A 19,262-nucleotide genomic window follows, 5' to 3' on the forward strand; every position below is an offset into this window, starting at 1 on the left:
AAACTATCTATGTCCCTTTGAAATCTATTGCTATTCTCACATTTCACAATACTTCCAAGTTTTGAAATTGTGTCCTGGACACCCCATGTCTCGGTCATTAATATATCGCAAGAAAAGCAGTGGTCCTAACATCGGCCCCTGGGGAAGCCAACTGTATACCTTCCTCCAAAAACAACCGTTCACACTACTTTGTTTCCTGTCACTCATCCAATTTCGTATCATGCTGTTATTGTCCCTTTTATTTTCATAGGCTTTAACTTTGCTGACAAGTCTGTTATGTGGCACATCATAAAATGCCTTTTGGAAGTCCATGTATACTACATCAACTGCATTATCCTCATCAGCCCTCTCTGTTCCTTCATCAAAAAACTCAAGTTCATTAAACACGATTTGCCTTTAAGAAATCCATGCTGCCTTTCCTTAATTAATCCACATTTGTCGAAGTTACTTAATTTTGTCCTGAATTATCATTTCTAAAAGCTTTCCCACAACCCAGGTTAAACTAACTGGCCTGTAGTGCTGGGTTTATCCTTGCATCCTTTTTTGAACATGGATGTAACATCTGCAATTGTCCAGTCGTCTGGCATCACCCTTGTATCTAAGGAAGATTGGAAAATTATGGCCTGTGCTTCCACCCTTCCATCAGTCTCGTTAGATGCATCTGACCTGGTTCTGGTGACTTAGTAACTTTAAGTACAGCTCCCAATCTTTATCGATTTTTACCCCATCCAGTGTCAGTTACCTCCTCTTTCACTATGACTTGGGCAGCATTTTTTTCCTTGATGAGGAAAAAGAGCGTTGCAAGGGAAATGGTGAGGAGAGAATGAGTGACCAAGTAAAATAATGATGAGTGTGTGTATGTTAACTGGCAGGAATAATGAGAGAGTGAGACAGTTACTGGGGTAGGGGTGGAGGGGGAAACGGTTAGAGAGTGAATTACTGGGAGAAATTTTAATTTAATGCCCTCATTAAACGGGCTGAACCGTTCTGTGCTGTAAACTTTCTATGATTCTATGATCCCTCCCTGTTGGGTAACTCCATCTCCATCTCTTTGGCCTCCTTATCTTGAGAGACAATGGATAAGCGCCTGGAGGTGGTCAGTGGTTTGTGAAGCAGCGCCTGGAGTGGCTATAAAGGCCAATTCTAGAGTGACAGGCTCTTCCACAGATGCTGCAGAGAAATTTGTTTGTCGGGGCTGTTACACAGTTGGCTCTCCCCTTGCGCCTCTGTCTTTTTTCCTGCCAACTACTAAGTCTCTTCGACTCGCCACACTTTAGCCCCGCCTTTATGGCTGCCCACCAGCTCTGGCGGACGCTGGCAACTGACTCCCACGACTTGTGATCAATGTCACACGATTTCATGTCGCGTTTGCAGACGTCTTTAAAGCGGAGACATGGATGGCCGGTGGGTCTGATACCAGTGGCGAGCTCGCTGTACAATGTGTCTTTGGGGATCCTGCCATCTTCCATGCGGCTCACATGGCCAAGCCATCTCAAGCGCCGCTGACTCAGTAGTGTGTACAAGCTGGGGATGTCGGCCACCTCGAGGACTTCTGTGTTGGAGATACGGTCCTGCCAGCTGATGCCAAGTATTCTCCGGAGGCAGTGAAGATGGAATGAATTGAGACGTCGCCCTTGGCTGACATACGTTGTCCAGGCCTCACTGCCATAGAGCAAGGTACTGAGGACACAGGCCTGATACACTCGGACTTTTGTGTTCCGTGTCACTGCGCCATTTTCCCACACTCTCTTGGTCAGTCTGGGTAACTAGCTAACAAGTATTCTACTTTCCAGCAGGTGGCAGCTGGAACCACAATAATAAAAGCAAAATACTGCAGACGCTGGAAATCTGAAATAGAAACAAAGTGCTGGAAATACTCAGCTGGTCAGGCAGCAGCTGTGGAGAGATAAGCAGAGTTAATGTTTCATCTGTGACTTTTCATCAGTTGGGAAGAGGATGATGGCAACTGCTTCATCTCCAGAAAAGTTTAGCACATCCAACATTGCCAATGTGAATTTTTCAGTCTTTATGTCTGTCCACAGCACCTATGTAGGGCAACTGATCTGTGACTTAGAACCCACCATTTTCACTGCCAAGGTTTCATCTGGAAAACTGCCTGATTCAGTAAATTGCGTTAAACTTAGTAAGTGTAGAAGTTTCTGAGATGTTGTGCCAGATCATTTCCCCTTTTTATATGGACCATTATCATCCCACCTGGTGTGCAAGATACTTCCATGAACAATTCTGCATTTTGTCGTGGCTGTGAACACTGGATGAGGACAAAAGGACTTCTCTACTTTTATACTCCATCCCGCTTGCAATAAAGGCCAACATTCCATTTGCCTTCCTAATTACTTTCTGTACCTGCATACTAACTTTTTGTGATTCATGTATAAGGACACCCAGATCCCTCTGTACTGCAGCATTCTGCAGTGTCTCTCCATGTAAATAATAATCTGTTTTTCTATTTTTCCTGCCAAAGTGGACAACCTTTCCCACATTACACTCCATCTGTCCACATTTTTGCCCACTCACTTAACCTATCTATAACTCTTTGCAGACACTTTGTGGGCTGAATTTTACAGACCCCCTGACGCACTATCTCAGCAGCGGCTTCTTTTAAAACCCTAGGATGCAGGCCATCAGGTCCAGGGGACTTGTCATCCTTTAGTCCCATTAGTTTTCCTAGTACTTTTTCTCTAGTGATAGTAATTGTTTCAAGTTCTTCCCTCCTTTTGCTTCTGGATTTTCTGCTATTTTTGTGTCTTCTACCATGAAGATAGATACAAAATACTTGTTCAAAGTCTCTGCAATTTCCTTGTTTCCCATTAATTCCCCATTCTCATCCTCTAAGGGACCACACTTACTTTAGCTGCTCTCTTCCTTTTTATATATTTGTAGAAGATTTTACTGTTTGTTTTTATATTTGCTAGTTTACTCTTGTACTCTGATTTCTCCCTTTCTTTAAGTCATCCTCTGCTGATTTTTAAAATTTTCCCAATCTTCTGGCCTACCACTAATCTTTGCAGCATTGTACACCTTTACTTTCAATTTGATAACATCCTTAACTTTCTTAGTTAGCCATGGATGGTGCATCCTTTTCATAGTCTTTCTTTTTTTGTTATGAATTAGCTCCTTAAATGTCTGCCACTCTCTACTGTCTTACCTTTTAACTTATTTTGCCAGTCCACTTTAGCCAACTCTGTCTTCATGCCCGTGTAATTGCCTTTATTTAAGTTTAAGGCACCAGTTTCAGCCTCAAACTGAATGTGCAAATTCAATCATGTTACGATCACTGTTGCCTAGTGGATCCTTTACTATGAGGTCATTTATTAGTCCTGTCTCATTACACATTACTCGGTCTAAAATAGCCTGCTCCTGAGTTTATTCCAGAACCTATTATTCTAAGAAACTGATTTTCTGAGCCAAGATCATTTCTCACAACTATATTGATCTCATCCTTTCTTAACAGAGCTACCCACTCTATGAACTCATTCCCCAGGATACCTATGCCAATTTGATTAGTCCAATCTATATTATGATTAAGATCACCCGCAATTATTGCAGCAAGTCCCTATTAATTTTTGAATTATTTTCTGTCCTACAGTGTAGCTACTGTTAGGAGGTCTATAAAATACTCCACCAGTGACTTCTTTCCTTTGCTATTTCTTAACTCCACCCAAACTGATTCTGCATCTTGATCTTCCGAGTCAAGATCATTTCTCACGACTGTACTGATCTCATCCTTTTCTTAACAGAGCTTTCCTTTCTTCCTCTCCTTCTGAAAATCCTTCCAGGCGAGGCCTGCCGTAGGCCTTGACGTCGGGAAGGCCCCGCCCCATTTTACTGGTGGCGTTGAGGCCTCGTGGCGGACTCCCTGCCGCACGGTGACGGAGACTTTATTTAAATATGTTAATTACATTAAAATTAATGAATAATAACCTCCCTTTCCATGACAGCTGTCCCACGCCAGTGGCCAGAAGTTTATTTATTATTTTTTATTTATTTAGAGGTACAGCACTGAAACAAGCCCTTCAGCCCACCGAGTCTGTGCCGACCATCAACCACCCATTTATACTAATCCTACATTAATCCCATATTCCTATCACATCCCCACCTTCCCTCAATTCCCCTACCACCTACCTATACTAGGGGCAATTTATAATGGCCAATTTATCTATCAATCTGTGGGAGGAAACTGGAGCACCCGGCGGAAACCCACGCAGTCACAGGGAGAACTTGCAAACTCCGCACAGGCAGTACCCAGTTTCGAACCCGGGTTGCTGGAGCTGTGTGGCTGCGGTGCTCGCCACTGTGCCGCCCAAGTTCTGCGCCTTTGGATCTCTGAGGGGATGGTGGGAAAGGTTGAAGGGTAAAGTTACCAAGGTCCGAGGGGGGGATAGGTCATGATCGGTAATTTACTTTTTCTGTGGGGAAAGGACAAATGATAAACTTATTATTCATTGCTGGGGGGTGGGAGAGGGAATTGGAAGTGTAAATAAAGTTTTACTGATATTTGTTGGAAAACCTGTACCTTTAAACTTTAAAATGCAACGGAAGGGTTTGAAGCCCTTTAAAAATGGCGTCAGCACCTGTGTGATGGCGCTGGCCACCGTTGTTGGGGACAGAGTGGCTACCCCCCTCTACGTCATCGGGGCGGGTGTTCCGCCTCCTCCATGTGAATGAGCCACCGCACGCAATATTGCGGTGGCTCAGCAGCACACAAGTCGCACGTGCGCCACACTTATTTTGATGCTGCTGTCAAAATTCAGCCCATAATGTTCCTTCCTATCTGACTCTGGTTATCATTACCCGTATTGCTACCCTGCATGATCACCTTGTCCTTTCTCGCTAACTTTCTAAATTTCCCCTCACCTGATCCTTTCCCCACTATTTAGTCTAAAGCCCTCACTACAGCCCTAGTTATACAGTTCGCAAGGACACTGGTCCCAGCGCGGTTCAGGTGAAGATCATCCCAATGGTATAGCTCCCTCTTTCCACAGTACTGATGCCAGTGCCCCATGAATCGAAATCCATTTCTCCCACACCAATCTTTGAGCCACTCATTCAACTCTCTGATCTTATTTATCCTATGCCAATTTGCTCGTGGCTCAGGTAGTAATCCAGGGATTATTACCTTTGCGGTTCTGCTTTTTAATTTATTCCCTAGCTGCTCATACTTCCTCACTGGCACCCCTTTCTGAGTCATACCCACATAGGTACCCACATGGACCACGACAACTGGATCCTTCCCCTCCCACTTCAAGTTCCTCTCCAACCCCAAGGAGATGTCCTTAACCCCGGGCAGGCACAGAGCCTTTGCTACTCACGCTCTTGACTGCAGAGAACAGTATCTATCCCTCTAACTATACTGTCCCGTACTATTACGACAACATTCCTTTTTACTTCCCCCATTTGATTGACTCTCTGCACCACGGTGCTGTGGTCAGTTTGCTCAACCTCCTTGCAGTCCCTGCTCTTGTCCACACAAGCTGTAAGAATCTCAAACCTGGTGGACAAGTGCAAGGGCTGAGGCTCCTCCATTGCTACCTTCTGGATCCCCATACCTGCCTCACTCGTAGTCACATCCTCCTGTCTCTGACCAGAGACACAATCTGAAGTACCTAGCCTAAGGGGTGTGATTGCCTCCTGGAACAAAGTGTCCAGGTAGCTTTTTCCCCTCCCTGATGCATCGCAGTATCCGAATTTCAGACCTCCAGCTCATTACTCTGAGCCAAAGCTCCTTGAGCTGCAGACACTTATTGCAGATGTGGTTTCACTGGATCTCACAGGTGTCCACTAGCTACAGCTGTAACACATCACCTGCCCTGCCATCTGTATTTAAATTTCATTGTTTTATTGAACTAATTAGATTTCAAGTTTAGAAATATCACTGACAATTTGTAGTCATATTAAGTAGTTAACCTACAAATTTAATACAATACTTATATCTCCCCAGTACCAGTTTAAACTACTGCTCCGGTTTAGAAAGGGGAAAAAATGCTTAAAACTCACCAACCGATCACCTACCCGCTCATCTAATTAATGCCTCTGGGCTTCAGGTCTCAGTGACTCCGGCTCCCTCTCTTGGATCACTGCTTGTTCTGTAAAAGACCAGAACAGCACCTCCTTCCTCACACCACTGAATTCCCACAGTTGCCAAATTCCCACGATAAGCCTTCTGTCGCACAGCACTCAGTCGAGCAGACCTTTGCATGCTTGGATGTTATCTCTATGAATTTCCATACAAGAGATTATTTGCAAAAATTAGTGTTCATGGAATTGGAAGTAGCCTTTTGATGGGTTGAAAAGTGGTTGGGAGGTAGGATGCAGAGTGGGGTAAAGGGTAGTTACTCGGATGCGATGCAACTAGTGGTCCTCCCCAGGGATCTCTACAGGGGCCTCAACTTCTCACTATCTTTATTAATGGCTTGGACAAAGGAAGACAGTTGACTATCCAGGTTTGCAGGTGACACTAAGTTATGCACAGTTGTCTAGGCTTGTATTCCCTTGAATATTGAGGGGTGATCTGATCGAGGTGTTTAAAATTTTAAAAGGATTTGAAAGGGTAGATATGTAGAAACTATTTCCTGTGGTGGGGGAAATCAAGAACGAGGGGATATAATCCTAAAATTAGAACCAGATAGTTTTTTTGTGTTAGGATATCAAGGGATATGGAGCAAAGACAGGAAAATGGATTTGAGTTGCAGATGAGCTATTATCTAATTGATTGGTGAGAGGAGCTGAGTAGCCTACAGTTCCTACAGTTTCTATGCCCCATGGTAAACAGTAAAGCCTAACTATGCTGATTGGCATTTTAATACCAATGGTAACCCTTTTAATAGGATGGCTGCTGATATTTGTAAAAAAAACTGTTGATCAGAAAATTTAAACTCAACTGTTTAGGCTTACTTATGAACAATAGTTACTGATTGCTCCTATAGTTCAATGGATAAATGCATTACTTCGTATCTCTCAGCCATATAGAGCAGAATGGTCATAGGTTCATTCTCTGGTCTCAGTTGGAAGGACTGCAATTGGCCTCAGTGCTCTTGAACAAGTATCAGGTAAGAACAAGATTGGGTGTGGCTATTGTACCGTTGAAAGGCTCTTTGATTCTCACCATGTAAACTCACACGTTCACTGCCCCACTACTCCGCCAGGAGTCAATCTTCTGGAAAGGAGGGGGCATGAGAGAGAAATTGGAGAGATTCAGAAAAGCAAAATTGTTTTATTTGAAGATTACTGAGAAAGTAACGCATTTGGGCAAAGCATTGGGTTAACACCACATTCTTAATTTGTGTTTGCATCCAACCCAGACTGGTGGAATAAAAGATCTGTATGTGTTTGACGTAATAGTTTTACATGAATTGAGCTTTTGGCTATGTAACAAAAATGTACATTTTGCCCGCGTTAAATTTTTAACTTTAATCTTGTAACTAGAAATGGTGCACACAAGATTAATTGTGCTTTATGAGCTTGGTTCAACAATGAACATTAAGTTATGACAGATGAAAGTTAATTAATATGCATTGAGTGTGGTTTCCTTGAAGCAAAGGTGTTGATACAAGCAGAGTGTTAAAAATATTTTGTTTCAGTTATCAGCAATGGATCAAATGGGGTGATGATGGATCAACACCCTTTCCATTTTCAAGGTTAGCTATTTAACATTAAAATGATAGTGTTGTTCCATAAAATGACTGATTAGCCACAGGTGTGGCTCAAGCATATTTGTTTTATTGTACTAATTCCAATACATGCACACAATACAGATAAATATAGTTCATGTGCATATTCATTGAACAAACATCTTCCAGCATCCAGTAACAAAGGAAGTAAAGCCCTCACAACAATCAAAAAAACATTTGCACACTGCTTTTCATCTTACCATTTGAAACTAGTTAAGCAATGCCTCAATTTTAAAACTCTCATCCTTGTTTTCAAATCATTCCATTGCCTCACCCCTCCATATTTATGTAATCTCCTCCAGCCCTGCAACCCTTCAAGATATCTGTGCTCTTCCAATTTCGGCCTATTTAGCATCCCAGATTTGACAAAAGAGTGAGAAAAGTCTAGATATACCTTTAGGCTGTCAATCCTTGCTCACGTGCAGTATTCTCGCCTCTGAGGCAGAGGTCATGAATTCAAGACTACTTGAGAGATTTAAGCACATGGCCCAGATTTACACTTCAGTGCAGCGCTGAGGGAGTTCTGCACTGTCAGGCAGGTGCAGTCTTTTGGATGAGGTGTGAAAACAAAGCCCCATCAGGTGGAGGTAAAAGATTCCACAAAACTATTCACGGCAAACCAGGAGAATTCTCCCAGTGTCCTGGTCAATAGTTAACCCTCAATCAACACCACCAAAAACTGAATTATCTGGTTACTTATCATGCTATTGTTTGTGGGAGCTTGTGTGCAAATTAGCTGCTATAGTTGCCTATATTATTACAGTGTTTACACTTCAAAAGTACCTCATTGGCTGTGAAGCACTGTGGGATTTCCTGGGTTGTTGAAAGCTCGATAGAAAATGTTCATTAGTACCATGTTGTGTGGTACTGAGACATACAGATCAGAAGGTCACAGATGAATTATTTAACAGTTTAAGTGGCACAACTCCAGTGTTTGTCTTTATATTGTGTGTTAATTTTACTGAGGTGCTAAAAGTAGATGCATTTTGCTTAATGTCAGCCAGTATTTTTTAAAATCTAAATTATGTGAGAAGAGTGAGTAGAAGTGCCTTGCGGTGCTAATCACAATAGTTACATGAAGACAGGCATGTACAAGGCTTAGTCACTTTATGCTCTGAATTCTTGAAGTTGCAGGTTCTATCACTGGTCCGTTCTAGTTTAGCTGATTTCAACCTGGGCAACGCTTTGGCAGTTACATTCGGCCTCAGTACCCCAGGTTGGAGATGGAAAAAATTCATTTTGGATTTTTGCTCCTAATTGCTATCAAATGACCTCCATGCAGATACTGGGTGGGGAGAGGATCAGCTTGGTTGTGATGTCCCCCAGGGTTAAATATCCTGCTAAGACATTAGACTTAAATTGATCAGTAAAACCAAAGGCAGAGAATTCAATGTTAATTACAGATTTCATAAGTACTAAAACTCAACACGGTTTATGGGGAAAAAAGATTGTGTCATACCAATTTAATTGAAGAAGTTACTAGGCTGGTGGGCAAGAGTAGCACAATAGACATCGCTTACTTGGATTTTCAGAAAGCCTTTGATATGCCTCACAATAGGTTACCCTACAAAACAGATTGTGAAATCAATGGGGAGATGTTACAGTGGATTAAGTGGCTGAATTCCAGAAGGCAGAAAGTTGTGATTAATGGTTATGGATCAGCTTGGAGAACAATTACCAGTTTGGCCCCATGTGGATCAGTGTTGGGGCTGTTGCTTTTTACTATCATCATTAAGGAGCTGGATGTAGTTGTTGGGAGAATTGTCTGCAATATTGTGGATGATGTGAAGATTTGTCTGAGTTTTGGGATTGTAGATGAGAACAGCTACTGCAAGTGGATCTTCATGAGTTGGGGGACTGAGTCTACATATTCAAATAATATTTAACTTGTATAAATGTAATGTTATGCAAATGGGCAGGACCAATGCCAAGTATACTTACACTCTGCAGGATATGGAACTGAAGTCTGTTACATAGGAAGATGAGGCCATTTAGCCCCTCGAGCATGTTCTGCCACTATTCAATGAGATCATATCTGACCTGCGACCTGTTGAGAAAGAAAAAGATCTTGGTGTTATAGTGCATATTTCCCAAGGCTCACGGCCAGTACTTTGAAGCAATAGCCAAAGCAAATAGGTTATTGGCATTAATTAATGCATTGCCAGGACAAATAAATATCATACAAAATACGTCATTTTGTCTCTGTATAATGCTTTGGCTAGGCCTCACTTAGAATACTGTCCAGTTTTGTTCCCTTCAGACTTTGGACAATAGACACTTTGGAAAAGGTCGGGAGGAGGTTCACAAGAATGATAACCAGCTTAAAATTTCTTAGTTTCCCAAATGGGCTTACAAAGCTGGGTTATTTAGAGACTGGTAGATTCTGGGGTGATCTAAAAGAGTTGTTTAAAATAATGAAGGGACTAGATTGAGTTCATATTGACAGATTATTTTAGTTAGTGAACACCAGGTGTCGTGTACAAATTACACATGATCAGAACATCAGGCGGTTCTTTCTCAAAGCGTAGTAGACATATGGAACAAGTTGCTGCGAATGGATTGAGTAATTCGCTGCAAAACTTCACAAGAGCACGGATTGGTTCCTAGCTGGGGCGGAGATCACAATATACAAAAGGTAGGTGGAATATTAAGTGACATAAATCATGGTCACTCTGGTGTTCAGGACTAATTTTCGTTGTCTAAGTGAGTCAGAGGAATTTTCTAGATTTTTTTTTCTCTCCCTCGATTAATCTTGGATTTTTTTTTCCCATCTCCCAAGAGATTTCATGTCTGCTGGTGGGCGAAGGGTTAATGTGAATCACGGTAAACAGGACTGTGTGGGATAGGCTCAGTGCAGCAGCTCATCTTTTCCTGTCCATTGTAGTTGTATTGCAACCTGCACAAGATATTGGAGGGCAGCCAGGAATGGTTACAGTAAAAAAAAGACTTGAAAGAAAGTCTTATATAGCACCTTTCACAACCACTGGATGTCTCAAAGCGCTTTATAGCCAATAAAGTATTTTTGAAGTGTAGTCACTGTTGTAACGTAGGTTGACATTGAGCAATTTCAACTCCTAGCAGAGACCTGCAAAACATTTGTTTTGTGAAATTAGTGTCTTTATTGAAGCAGTACTTCTTTAAATACAGGATTTCTGATTATTCTTTCACCAAAGACTTTAACAGAATCCAAAAAGCTTCTCACTCTGGAAAAAGCTACATGTGTAAAAACAGGCCTAGGAATATAAATACAATATTTGTCAAAATTCTGGCCTTGTGACCTGTTTATAGTCATAGAATATGAAAGTCTAATTGGGAACCGTTTTCTCCTGAGTTGAAAAGGCAAATTTACATCTGACAAGCTCAATACAATTCGAGGAATAAACACACTATTTCCTTGAAAACTGCCTGTTATAATTTCAGCATCAATCATTGAAGAAAACAGCTTCCTAACTACCAATCTTGTTCCATTACAAAGTCCTTGTTTATGATTCAAGTTGCTTAGCAACATTATAACTGCTCCTTCCTTGGCATGCCCATTGGAGTTAGACTGTGTAGAAACTTTGGAGGGTACAGACTGTTATCTTGTTCGTCTGTAGAGTCAACGTTGATGTATTGTTTTCATTCACCTGACAGCTTTTCCAAAACTTTTTCATTCAAATCTAGTGAATCTTCATTTTTAGCACAAAGAATATCTTTCAAATAATTTTTATCAAATGATTAGCATCATAGAATGGCTACAGCACAGAAGGAGGCCATTCAGCCCATTATGTCCGTGCCAGCGCTCTGCAAGAGCAACTCTGTTAGTTGCATTCCCCCGTCCTTACCCTGTAGCCCAGTAATATTTTTTCTCTTCAGAGAATTACCCAATTCCCTTTTGAAAGGCACAACTGAATTTGCCTTCACCACACTTTCAGCAGTGCATTCCAGGGCCTAACCACTCACTGCGTAAAAATGTTTCCTTATGTTGCTGTTGCTTCTTTTGCCAATCACTTTAAATCGGTGTCCTCTGGATCTCGGCCTTTCAGCCAACGGGAACAGTTTCTCCCTATCTACTCCGTCTAGCCATTTTTCAATACTTAACCAATTCCAGGTGATGCTGGACTCGCAGCTTCACATGCGGCAAAACTTGCCTCTTAAGGATCGGCCTTCACAGTCAACAGCAAAGCTGCACCAAGAGAAGACACCCCGCCTAAGTGAATTGTTTGCTGTGTGTCCATGATTTTTCATCAATGAAAGGATGCCAATCAACCAATTCCATTGTCTCATCCACCCCTCCCCTCCCATTCTTGCCATCCCCATCAATCCCATCCCTCATGGACACGATCTCTCCAGCCAGGGTTACAACAAACCAAAGCTTATGATGCCAAAAATATTTCAGACAAACGTTTGTCACTGGGATTTCAACATAGCCTGACGATAGACATGTAAAAGTTTATTAACTTGAATAATGAAAGCCAGTAGTACAATTATAAATTTTGTCGTTCCAAACCTGGGCTAAGTCTGCAGAAAATGTGGTAAAGAATGGGTGGTTATAGGTCTCTCACAGGTTTTATATAAATAGTGGGAATACATTTAAAGTGATTTAACACTCAGACAGTGTATTGAACCATTTTGGGTGTCATGTACTATAGGTAAGATTACATTGATTCAAGTATATTAAATTGATAATACCACCACCCCCATACCAATTATATGCCTGTATGCGTAACAGAATACTATTAAGTATCTCATGTCACACCTTTACTTTCCAACCATACATGCATCATGCGCTCCAGTCTTCTGTGCGCCCTACGTGCCTCCGCCCACCAAATCAACCCACTGACCAACCAGAACAGTCTGGACGGACAAAATCCGAGTATTATTATAGATTTTTAGCATCTCAGAGGTTTCACAAGCAAGCAAGGCCAAAAGGAGTTTGTAAATTAGAATTTTGAAAATGATGTGTTGGGAGACAGAGAACCAGTGGAGGTTGGTTTAAATGAAGGTGATTGGTGAGTGAGGCTATTTTCCCAGAGAAAGATTTTGAAAGAAAGATTTATCTTTTAAAATGTTTTGCAGCATAATTTATTCACATGTATTCAGGGGAAAAATTACTGTTTGGAAAAGTGTTAATGGGCGTTGTTTGACCCAAAGGATGCAGATAATGTGCTCTTACTTAGCCTGTCACAGCAATCAATAGATACCTCGCCTCCAAGGCATTGCAAAGTCTTGGATCATTTTCTAGCTGTGAACAGTGAGTGATAAAAGGCAATAGTCAGATTTGAGAACAGAAACTGCAAGACAGGCCGAGGAAAGGCTGCAAGATATTAGAATGGAGGAAAGAAATTAATTTTGTTTGTCGGACAAGATGACTCACTGATGTGGGGAAGTGTAGTAGGTATTATTCTATATTATCACGCAATGACAAGTTGTGCTGATAAGAATAGGGGATTTTATTCACAGTGTTGCTCTGTATGCGCATGTGTTGTATCTGATCCTTTATCAAGTGTTTTCCTTTGGAGGGATCGAAGGAGTAGATGTGCAAAAGACAAGAATATCTAGTTCAGATCGTAATGGGATAGTATGATTACACCCTTGGTTATACTATTGATAGTTAAACATTAGGGAGTGAGCAACTAGCCAAGAGAAAATCAAAGGCAATACCCTAAACTTGTATCAGTGACATGGGTGTCCTTGGGCAGCAGGGTTGTGGACAAAAACAGGAAATACAAGAAATACTCAGCAGGTCTGGCTGCATCTGTGGAGAGGGAAACAGAGTTAACGTTTCAGGTCGATGATCCTTCATCAGAACTCTTTTTTCTGCTAGTTTTCTTTCTTCCTTCCTTCCTGTCTGAATGCATTGACTATTACTGGTGTATGGAGGCACAGCCACCAGACTGTTCTCTGATAACTTGCTCAAGTGGCTGTTTGTTTAGGAGCTCAGACAGTGAGTTAGCAGTTCATTGATTGTGAACTCTTTTTTTTAATTCACATAAGATGTCCGTCCCATCCCTAATTGCCCTTGAGAAGGTGGTGATGAACAACCTTCTTGAGTACAACTGATTGGTTTACAAGGCCATTTCAGAAGTCAGTTCAGAGTCAACCACATTGCTGTGGGTCTGGAGTTACATATGGACCAGACTGAGTAAGGACGGCGGATTTCCTCCCCTTAAAGGACATCAGTGAACCAGACGGGTTTTTACGACAATCCGCTAGTTTCGTGGTCGGCATTACTGATGCTAGCTTTTTATTCTAGATTTTCTTTAATGAATTGCATTTAAATTCCCCAGCTGCCATGGTGGGATTTGAACTCATCTCTCCAGATCATTACACCAGGCCTCTGGATTACTACACCAGTAACATAAATACTATGCTACCATACCCCTAATTTCAACTCAGCAATTCTGCTAAAAGGTTATTCACATGAGGCACTATCTCTCTTTCTTTTCCACAGATCCTGACCTGAGAATTTCCAGCATTTTCTGTTTTTATTTCCTGAGCCTGAACCACCTCCTCTTGATATTCACACATGCAGCTCCAGAAAGGGGCACAGGAAAGTGATGTGGAAAAGAACCCAGACGTATTTTTCCATCCCTCACCCACCCAGGGACATGGAGGTAGCACTCTGTTGCCATGTTAACTAACATCAGCTAACTCAGCACTGACCAGAATTTGCATCTAGGGTTTTCTGGTATTCCTAGCTCCGTTATTTGCTGTCTTAGACAACTGTTTTACTGTTCCGCTCCTGGATCCTGTGTATAATACAATAAAATGGATTGTGCCCATCATGTGCCTCAGATTCAGCCAACAGTTTTGTTGGTTTGGCAGGCAAGGTATAGTTTCTAGTAATGTAATTGAGAGGTTTCAGTGCAGACCCCATTACCACAAAGGCTAGGCATAATGAGCCTCACAACCTCAGAGACTAAAGGACATTCTGAATGGCTTTCATATATTGAAATGAAGGCCTGTGGAAATGGGACACCAGTCCTCCAGTTGCATTCGCAACATTATTGACATTGCCTTTTATAGAGTCCTGAAATATTTCAAAGCCGCAAATCACTGCTAGAAAAATTACGTTTTTATATTAAAAATAAATTAGGGTTCTTCCCTGATCTCCTGTTCAATTTGCTGACTGTTGCCGGGTAAGGTTTCCAGAGACACTAGCCAGACTCCAGTTTTTAAAACCATCTCAGGAGGCATAGAGCTTCAATCTTGCAGTTGATGTCATCAACTAAACTTCCTGGTTGCTGCCACAGTGTGTACTCCTGTCAAATTGGTGCAGTGGAATGTCAGAAGCTATTCCGGCAGTTGCTCCCTCCTCCCCCACAAGATAAGCTTTTTATTCATTTATGGGATGTATGTGTCACTGGCGAGGCCAATATTTATTGCCCATCTCTAATTGTCCTTGAGAAGGTGGTGGTGAGCTGCTTTCTTGAACTGCTACAGTCCGTGTAGTGTAGGTACACCCACAGTGCTGTTTGGGAGGGAGTGCCAGGATTTTGACCCAGCAATGGAGAAGGAACGGTGATATAGTTCCAAGTCAAGATGGTGTATGGCTTGGAGGGTCTGCTGTCCTTACTCTTCTAAGTGGTGGAGGTCACAATTTGGAAAGTGCTGTCAGAGGAGCCTTGGTGATTTGCTGCACCTTGTGTGTGGAACACACTCCTGCCGCTGTGCACCTGTGGTAGAGGGAGTGAATGTTGAAGGTGGTGGATAGCCCATCAATCAGGCTGCTTTGTCCTGAATGGTGTCGAGCTTCTTGAGTGTTGCTGGAGCTGCACCCATCCAGGCACATGGAGAGTATTGCATCACACTCCTGACTTATTATGTAGGACAGTATCAAATGCCTTCCTGAAATCTAAGTAGATAACATCTACTGTTTCTACTATGTCTGTCATCTCCTTGAAGAAATACTATTAATTAACAACCATGAAGCCATAATGTAGCCATTGATCAGAATCAGAATGAGGAAATTCAAAAGGCATCATTGGCATTCTTCCATCAATGAGATGATGGACGTGCAGCAAATCAATTGGTGATGGGATAGTTCCACATGCTCCATTTTGCTAATGGCTGAAGAAACCAATCCGTGAGAGGCAGATTCTTCCACAAGTGCTGCATATGAGGTGGTTATCAGGTGTCGTTCTGGGGTGCTGGTTTCGACATTGGTGCCTGCTGTCAAGCTGCTGTGGCCACTGATTCTCATGGTGGTGTACACTGTTCCAGAGGTAATGTCACCATTTCCCTCTGTTGTTGGCTAATGTCTCTCAAGTGTGAAAATTGATGTTTAGGGCCTTCATGTCACGCTTGCAAACATCCTTCTTGAAGCGGAGCTTTGTGCATCCTACTGGTCTCTGGCTCTGCCTAGCTTCCCACACAGAAAATCCTTGGAAATGCATCCGTCTTCCATTCTGCGAACGTGTCCGAGCCAGCGAAGTCACCTTTGAGTGATGACTTGGGAGATTTGCCTTTGAGAGGACTGTCACATTTGTGATGTTGCCCTTCCATGAGATGCTGATAATATGCCAAAGACATCATAGATGAAAATTGTTGAGCTTCCTTTCTTGAGAGCTGTAAGTCATCCATTCTTCACAGCCGTACAGCAAGGTGCTGAGAACGTAGACCTAATAAATCATCATCTTGGTCTTTGTTGTTTTTCCATGCACATTTCATGAGTCAGTCAAAGGTCGTAGCTGCTTTCTCTATTGGTGTGTCGGGTTCTGCCTCAAGAATCAGATCGTCTGCCACCATGAACTTAAGGTAGCAGAATTTACTAACCGCTTCCAGTGGAGTGTTGGTTCTTGTGATCAAGGGCAGGGTTGTGACACCTTGTCCCATAACCACAGTTTTCTTGACGCTTATCATAGAATCACAGAATTGTTACAGCACAGAAGGAGGCTATTCGGACCATCGTGTCTGCACCGTTCGAACAACCAATTCACCTCGCGCCATCCCCCCGCCTTCTCCTCGTAATCCTGCACATTCTTCCTTTTCAGGTAACAGTCTAATTCCCTTTTGAATGCCTCTCGTGTACTAAGGGAGAACAGGTTACAGGCATGGCAGAGGCAATCCATGAATTTATGTAGCTGAGTTTCCATGTGGGAAACTAGCACAGCATCATCAGGGTAGAGGAGTTCTCTGATCAAGACGTGCTGTATTTTTGTCTTCGCTTTTCAATCTGGACAGATTGTAGAGCTTGCTGTCTGACCTAGTATGCAGTAAACCCCTTCCATAACTTCATAGAAGGCAAAGGTCAGGAGTATTGGAAAGAAAATACCAAAGTGGGGGCTAGGACACCGACCTGTTTCACTCTATTCTTCACCCTGAAACTGTCGGAAGTGGAGCCATCATACTGCATAGGTGCATGTTGTCATGAAAGAAATGGATGAGACTAGGAGCTTTGGTGGACAGCCAGTTTTCCCCAAAATCCTTGTAAAGTCCTGCTCTGCTGACGGTGTCGAATTAAAGCAAGGTACACTTCTCTTGTAGCTGACATAGAGAGATCATGTCCACTGTAGATCTGCTGGCATGAAAACGCACTCTGCTTCTGGATACACTCGATCTGCAAGTTGGAGTCTTTTCAGCATGACTCCAGCAAAGGCCTTCCCAGTGCTGCTGAGGAGTGAGACACCCCCGTAGTTATTGCAGCCTCCTCTGTTGCTTTTGTTTTTATATAACGTGATAATTTCTGCGTAATGTACATCCTGTGGAACGGATCCTGCCCTCCAACAGAGGAGAAGGTCATGAAGGTGTGGCAAAAGATGGAACTTCGTGTGCAAACTTGGCAGTTTGGCAGGAATTCCATCCTTGCTGGGCACCTTTCTGCTTACTAAGGAATCAATGGCCTTGACAAGCTCAAGTGGTGAGAGTTCTGTGTCTGACTCAGCCATGACAGGAAGCTGCAGAAGAGCATCTCACAGTAGTACAGCTCACAGTAGTGTGCAGCCCAGCGGAACATCGGTTTACTTCTTTCAGTGAATACTTCACTATCTGCTGATTTCAGGGGGGTTACTTTGGTAATGGTAGGACCAAGCGCCCTCTTGATCCCATCATATACAGCACATAGATTTCCATTGTCACAGGCAGTTTGGATTTCTTGATATAGGTTGATCCAGTGTATATTTGCGCAGCCTCTCCCTGTCCTTTACACGACTGCCTTGGCTCCTTTTTCAAGTCATGCAGTGTTCCAGCTATTGGGTTTGTTTGTTGTGCATCAGGCAGGCTTTGCTCTTTGCTTCAATGACAGATGTCAGGAGAATTTTATGCTCGCGGCTAGGGTCTCGATGTTGGGGGAAACTGACGCCCCCTCTTCGACAGAAAGCCTGCTGAATTTAGTGCCAATCAAGCACTTGACAGCGGCGGACCTTCCGTAGGATTTGGAACCCCGTCGCCGGAGGTCAATCAGAGGCTGGCAGCTGCAACACCACTGCAGAGGCGGTGGCTGCTGCAGTAGCTGCAATGACCAGACACCAAGGAGCGACACTGGAACCAGGCTCAATGTAGGTCAGGGTGGGACGGGTCTCGGGATTTGGGGGTCACGGGGGGTGGGGGTGGTGTGTGCTGAAGGAGATCAGCAGCAAGGGCAGGGGGCCTTCCTGATGCCAGGTCCCTCGCCTTTGAGCAAGGGACCACCCCCACCCCCGGAGCCGGGAAGCAACCCACGTGGTTTCTCGTGCCATGCTTCCCCTGCGGCAGCAGGGCCGCCAGCTGCTCTGGTAATTGCAGCTGTGGCTGGAAGAGGCCCTTAATCGGGGGTTAATTACCCAGTTAGGAGCCTCAATTGGTGGTGGAGTGGGAAGGCCTTTCACAGAGGCGGGATGGTGGCGGGGGAGGGGTACCCCTCCCCCGCCACCATCCCACCTGATTTTATGCTCTCCACACCTCCAAACCCACCGGGGGGGGGGGAAGGGCTTAAAATTCCACCCGTCGTCTCTGCTTAGTAGGTCTCAAACTGATCTTGGTTGCAGGTCCGCCTTTACCAAATGCTGCTGCTGTGTCATAAATGTTTGAATTCAGCGACTTCCAAGCTTCATCAATATCAACATTGACATTTCCTGGTGTGCCATTAGTAGGTAGCAATTGCTCGAACACCAATGCAAATTGCACGTATTTGGCATTATTTCCTGTACGAGGGATGTTGGTGCGTGGTGGGCTGTCATGTTTTTAGTTTAGGTTAGATTAGAGATACAGCACTGAAACAGGCCCTTCGGCCCACCGAGTCTGTGCCGAACATCAACCACCCATTTATACTAATCCTACACTAATCCCATATTCCTACCAAACATCCCCATCTGTCCCTATATTTCCCTACCACCTACCTATACTAGGGGCAATTTATAATGGCCAATTTACCTATCAACCTGCAAGTCTTTTGGCTTGTGGGAGGAAACCGGAGCACCCGGAGAAAACCCACGCAGACACAGGGAGAACTTGCAAACTCCACACAGGCAGTACCCGGAATCGAACCCGGGTCCCTGGAGCTGTGAGGCTGCGGTGCTAACCACTGCGCCACTGTGCCGCCCGAAGTTGTGAAGCTTTTTTGGTTTGTGAACCTTCACTCTGCTGCTGATGAGAAAGTGGTCAGTGTCACAATCT

The 19,262-nt window shown here is 43.4% G+C and overlaps 1 long non-coding RNA gene across 1 annotated transcript in view; it reads left to right on the forward strand.

Moving 5' to 3' along the window:
- Window positions 1-19,262, forward strand: part of LOC137356950 (uncharacterized) — an 81,291-nt gene that overhangs the window by 12,008 nt on the left and 50,021 nt on the right. The window contains exon 2 of the long non-coding RNA XR_010971116.1: window positions 6,980-7,067. This is a non-coding gene — a long non-coding RNA (uncharacterized lncRNA). The remainder of the gene's footprint in view (window positions 1-6,979; window positions 7,068-19,262) is intronic.

The sequence above is a fragment of the Heterodontus francisci genome, chromosome 46 (assembly GCF_036365525.1).
Source record: "Heterodontus francisci isolate sHetFra1 chromosome 46, sHetFra1.hap1, whole genome shotgun sequence".
NCBI lineage: Eukaryota > Metazoa > Chordata > Chondrichthyes > Heterodontiformes > Heterodontidae > Heterodontus > Heterodontus francisci.